At 42.0% G+C, this 6,000-nt stretch overlaps 2 pseudogenes; one reads left to right on the top strand and one right to left on the bottom strand.

Annotated features, from left to right (window-relative positions):
• Positions 1 to 1,120: 1,120 nt before the first annotated feature.
• LOC119003682 (40S ribosomal protein S3a-like) lies at positions 1,121 to 1,916 on the bottom strand (annotated as a pseudogene).
• Positions 1,917 to 4,509: 2,593 nt separating this feature from the next.
• Positions 4,510 to 6,000, top strand: part of LOC119003586 (disks large-associated protein 4-like) — a 37,597-nt pseudogene continuing 36,106 nt past the window's right edge.

Here is a 6,000-nt window from a genome sequence, read left to right as displayed (position 1 = left end):
CGGTATTTTCATCCCGGTGCTCAATCATTAGCATGACTTAGCTATTCTCCTCCTGGCAAGGCCTCTTTCGCCATCACCAACTGTTTCCTTGTTCTTTGCATTTTGTAAAAATTACAGTTGACATTCAGTATTCTATTAGTTTCAGATATACAGCATAGTGGTTAGACATTTATATAACTCACAAAGCCTTCACTGGGTATGGATGTTCTCTACCTCATAGTTTCTATTTCTTCATAGCTATCGCCTTGACCCCCCCCCCCCCCCAGGACCCTGAGCTTATCTCATGGCCTTTCTTTCTATATCATTTTAGCTCTTGTTCTTGCCATTTATAGCCATATTCTCTCCTTTTCTAACTTAAATTTTGGAGAGTGAGAGGGGATCTGATTGACCTACTCTTTTTTTTGGTGACAGGTATGTTGTAAGTTGGTGCTCAGGTTCTGGATTGTCCATCATTGCATCTGATGCCAATTCTGGTTCAGTCAGCTAAAGCAGAAGTACCTCTATGCACTGTGGCTGCCTAGGCCTCCTCTTCAACAGAAGCTTTAGGTGGGAAAATTTCCCTTGGAAAGGCAATATGAATATAGTGGTTGTGATGTTCTGTTTAGAACAGAAATAAGAAATAACATATACAAAGAGCATGGAGCCCTGACTGGTATGGCTCAATGGGTTGGATGTCATCCTGCAAACCAAAAAGTTGCTCGTTCGATTCCCAGTCAGGCCACATGCCTGGGCTGTGGGCCAGGTCCCTGGTTGGGGGGGTGCAAGAGACAACCAATCGATGTTTCTCTCACACATCAATGTTCTCTCCTCTTCTTGCTCCCTCCCTTTCCCTCTCTCTGAAAATAAGTAAACAAAATCTTAAAAAGAAAGAAAAGAATGAGGAAAAGGAAGTACAGTGGGTCTAGAGTTGATTCAACAGCAATACATGCATATATGTGTTTATTCTTTATTTTAGTTTTCCTTTTCCATCAAAGTTTATCTACAATATTATTTATAGTTGTTTCAGGGGTACAGCATGGCGGTTAGACAATCATGTACTTTACAGAGTGGTCTCCTCTATCTTTTTTTCTATTTTTTCCCACAAATAGGGTTTTTTATTTGTCACCATTAAGTTTGAATTTTAAACACATTCTTGGACTGGGGGCTCTCATCCGTCAGTTTGTTCCACAGCAGCATCTGTCTCGCCCCCAGCAACGTTTGCAGGGCCCCTCCCTTCACCGTGAAGCTCCGTGAGTTTTCTCAGTTCAGACTTGGGCTTCTTCAGCATTTTAACTCTTCTGACAAAGACATTACGGGGTGGGTAAATACAACGGCAAGGCTTTCCTATGTCTTCTCCAATGCTATTTGGAAACAGTTTACTGACGACTTCTTCTAAGCCACTTGTCCGCACCTCTCGGGTCATGATTTCCGTCATCTTTTTTCTGGATTTGGCGGGCCCGTTGGTGCGAAGCATAAGAGATCTTCCTAATCCATCACTGCACTTTTTAGTGAAACCAACACAAAGTAGATAAAGTGAATAACCCTCAGTAGTCTTGACATCACCGTGAGCTTCAACCATAGTCTACCATTTTTTGACCAAGGAGCACATTTGCCTCCATGATGGATAATATTCATGCCATGAATGTTAGTCAGGGTTTGCCCTGAATAGCCTCAGTAATTAGCCTGAATTTTCTAAGTGCAACTTCATCATTCTGAAGACCAACTAGGCTCACTTCAAAAACATGACTCATGAGAGCATTGGACATGATTTTGGTTCCTTGAATTCCTGTAACTAGTGTTTTCCCAATATTTTTTATATTGAACATAGCTGATGCTTTCATATCATACCAATCTTTTTTAGAAAATGGATCAATTACCTTATGCTTGGCTCCCTTTCTGCTGCCTTTCATAAGGTGCTTGTTCTTACCAAAGGTCATGGCACTGCTCAGAGAGCCAAAAGGGCCCCGAGTACTTCAAGTACCCACCTGGCACAGTACATAGTTATTATAATATTATTGACTATATTCCCTAGGGTGTACTTTACATCCCCATGACTATTTTGTGACTACCAATTTGTAGTTCTTAGTCCATTCACCTTTTTCACCCAGTTCCCCAGCCCTCCTCCCCTCTGGGGACCATCAATCTGATCCCTTATCTTTAAGTCTGTTTCTATTTTGTTTGTTTATTTTGCTCTTTAGATTCTACATATAAGTGAAATTCTATGGTATGTAAATGGATGTTTTTTGAGGCACTGCTAAATGCCAGTCACTATGCCAGGAGAGCATGACCAATGTCATGATATTATATAGGCTACTCTGGGTATCCATTGCTAGACATGGAATGTCAAAAAAAAAAAAGGCTTCTTAGAGGACATAAACTCTACATGGGGACCAGAAAGGGGAGTAGAATTAGTAAGAAACAGGGCACATTCCAGGATCCAAAAATAGCTTAATGAGGATGCCAGAAAATGAGAGGGAATAGCATGAGGCAGGCAGGAGCTACATAACTCAGGTCCTAATAATCATAGAGGTACCATTTATTTAACAGAGACCTGGACACTATGTTAAGCATGTTATACTAATTACCTTATTTAATCCTCCCAACAAACCTGTGAAGTAGGAATAATTATTGTTCACATTTTTTAGATGAGGAAACTAAGACAATGAGATTTCGTAACTTTCTTATGATGATATAACTAGCAAGTGAGAAAACTGCTAAGTTATTTATACCTTGTCTGTCATATGAAGGATGTTTTAAGAGCACCAGGAAACCATTGAAGGGTTTTATGTATATTTGTATTTCAGAAAGATCACTCTTGCTGTAGAGTATAAAACAGAAGCTAGGGGGAGCAAAGAGGGGACATAGGGAGACCCCTTGGGTTCCGATTGAAGACGAGGTGAGACATGGTCGCAAGGTGGACTCCGCATGACAGTGACATGAATGTGTCATTTATTTGTTACTTTGATCCATAAATATCTAATGAGCTCCCACTAAGAATGCTTGACACTAAGGATATACATACAGATGAACAAGGTCCCTCCTGTTACAGAGTCCTTCCACGAGGCAGAATAGACAGGAGTTAGGGGAGCTGAGTGTGGAAGGATGGGAAAGGGGAAGTCTAGGAGGATTGACTGGCCTGTGGTTGGCTCCAGTACCCTTGCCCTTTCCACCTCACTACTTCCCCTAGGCTTGTAGGTGCTCAGGTAGCCAGCAGAGGGAAGAAAGACCAGGGACAAATCGGAAAGAACTTTGTATGACGTTCTCATCAGCTTAGACTTTATTCTGGAGTCTTTAGGGAGCCAGTGAAAATGTGTAAGCAAGGAAATGGCTTAACCAGATACACATACTAGCAAGGTCACGATTTATCCCTCTAAAACTCAGAATTCCTCCGGGGCTGAATAGCCCATTTGAAAGGCTGAGAATGCTCAATCTTCTTTTCATACTCTACCCTCTAGTGGCAAGAGGAAGAACAACGAGTTCCTACTCCTCCGGTTTGCAAGGCTTTGATTTGCTCTGAATGTTACAACTCCTCGATTTCTCAGCTAGTTCTGTTACTCGGCCTTCAGCGGAGACTACCCATTCATTCTGAGAGTCCCTCAGCTCCAAGGACTCAGCCCTGTCTCCGGCTGTAGAGGACCCTCTTCTGAGAACTCTCAGCAGCCTAGTTCCCATTCTCCCACACTCTTTCCAGGGCCCTCGCAATGCCGATCTCTCAGGGTGCTAGCACTGCTGCCCTCAGGTGGGAATCTAGCGAAGTGCACGTTGCATTTTTTTTGGAACTACTTCCTCTCACAAAGTCAATTCTTTTTAAACTTGGTATCTTATTGAGCATCCTCTTCATTTACATCTGAGTTATAAAACAATAGTGCGCCTTCCTACTACTTGGTTCAAGTATAAGGAAGCAACACGAAGGAGAAAAAGCAGTAGGTTCTCGTCTCAGTGAATTCAGCGTTGCCATTATATCATTGCCAGCAACAGACTAAGAAAACAGCTTTTCCAAGGCTTGAATACTGAGAGTAGGGCATATATTGGGGAGCCTTTTCAAGAACATCTCCTGCTTTCCTTGGAAAGAGATGTCCTCTTTCTCTCTTGCCTTCATCCTTGTCGCTTTGCCCAAGAGTCCTTGTGCTTCTAACATGGAGCTCTGGTAATGTCCATCGTAATAAGAGTGTCTTGTTAGTCTGTGTAGTTGGAAGTAAATAGTGGATTCCCTTCTCAAAATTCCAGGTTGATTTAAACACCCTCTGGCGATGTTCCTTAGGCATCCTCACCAATGCTAATGAACTTGGACCACAGTCTCCTCCATTGACTCAGCACTAGTGGCACAAACACCCTTTGAATTTCATCTCAGCTAACACGACTCTTCTACCTGCTAAAAGCGTGGGTTTTTTTTTTTTTCTGATTTAGCACATACACATCACCCACAGACATTTATTCCAGAATTTCTTTTAAGGCGGGGGGGCTGTAAGATTTCTGACCGACAGACCCCTCCCCCATTCAAAACCTCTATTCACTCAGGAATTTGTTGCGATGGAAATAGTACTGCTGGCTGGAGTGGAGCAGCATACCAGTGCTGCCGAGGGCAGAGTGGCCGTTGCCATGGGGGTGAGAGTGTTTGTATAGAACTGCCTATACAAGGCATGAGGGCTGCTTAGATTCACAGGATTCGAGAACAGAACCAGCCCCCTCATTTCGCAGATGAGGAAATTGAGGCCCAGAGACTTAGTTAAATGACTTATTCAAAGTCCTAGGGCAAGTTAGAGACAGTTACGCACTTTGCAAAACACACCCTTTTCATTAAAGGGTGAACGCTGGTTGATTGGATGATACTCCAGCCATTTCCACTAATGCCACTAATTCCAGCACCACTAATTCCAGATCAAAGTGCTAGGAAATGTGGTACTGGCAACAATGGGCTTGTGAATATCCTTGCATTTGTATGTATGCATATGTTTGCATCAAATTACATGTGCACACCAGTGGCTGGTTATGCTAACGAGGCATTTGTATGGCTCTTGATTACTGGGATTTCTTTAACCTCATTTTCCTCAGGAGCAAAATTAGGATAAGAGATAGTACCTGTCTGAAAGGATTCAATGAGATAATCTACTTACAGTACTTAAGCACAGTAGCTGGCAAATAGTAAGTGCTGGATATGCTGTTTCTATTGTGTCTTTCTGCAGTGGAATGTGTCAGACATTGCCTAGAAGGCACTAGCCTAAATGCCTTAATTTTTCATTTAACTTTAATGATAATCCTCTAAAGTAAGTTTTTTCATATTCTATGTAGCACTGACAAGAAAACTAGGCCTAGAGAGCTTGAGTAATTTGCACAAGGCTAGGAAGTGCCTGAGCAAGAATCAAACAAAATCAGGTCTAATGTTAAGGTCCTTGATCTTAATAATTAGGTTATACTGTTTCTCCTATAGAAAGGCAGAAAAATATCTAGTATCTTTGAATTTGTTTGCTAGAACTCTAAATACAAATTCACTAGATACATATTACACATGGAATGGGCTGGTTCATCCATATAAATGCATTTTAATTAAACTCATTGGCCCTGGCTGGTGTGGCTCAGTGGATTGAGGACCAGCCTGTGAAACGAAGGGTTGCTGGTTTGATTTCCAGTCAGGGTACACATCTGGGTTGTGGGCTGTATTCCCAGTGGGTGTGGGGGAGAGACAACCTATTGATGTATCTCCTGCACATCAATGTTTCTCTCCTGCACTTTCTCCCTCTTCCCTGCTCTCTGGGGATAAATAAATAAAGTCTTTTAAAAAATAATTAAACCCACTGAAACTATAAGCAAATAATTTGGTTTTTAAAAATATTTTTATTATGCTATTACAGTTGTCCTGATCTTTTCCCCTTATCTCCCTCCACCACGAATCCTCCACTCTCTCAGGCAACCCCCACACCTTATTCCTGTCCATGGGCATGTATGCATATAAGTTCTTTGGCTACTCCATTTCCTATACTGTACTTTACATCCCCATGGCTATTCTGTGACTACCCATTTGCA

This window comes from Sturnira hondurensis, unplaced genomic scaffold, assembly GCF_014824575.4.
Source record: "Sturnira hondurensis isolate 20B ecotype Veracruz unplaced genomic scaffold, ASM1482457v3 Scaffold0018728, whole genome shotgun sequence".
Lineage (NCBI taxonomy): Eukaryota > Metazoa > Chordata > Mammalia > Chiroptera > Phyllostomidae > Sturnira > Sturnira hondurensis.
This window is presented reverse-complemented; position numbering and strand designations above follow the sequence as displayed.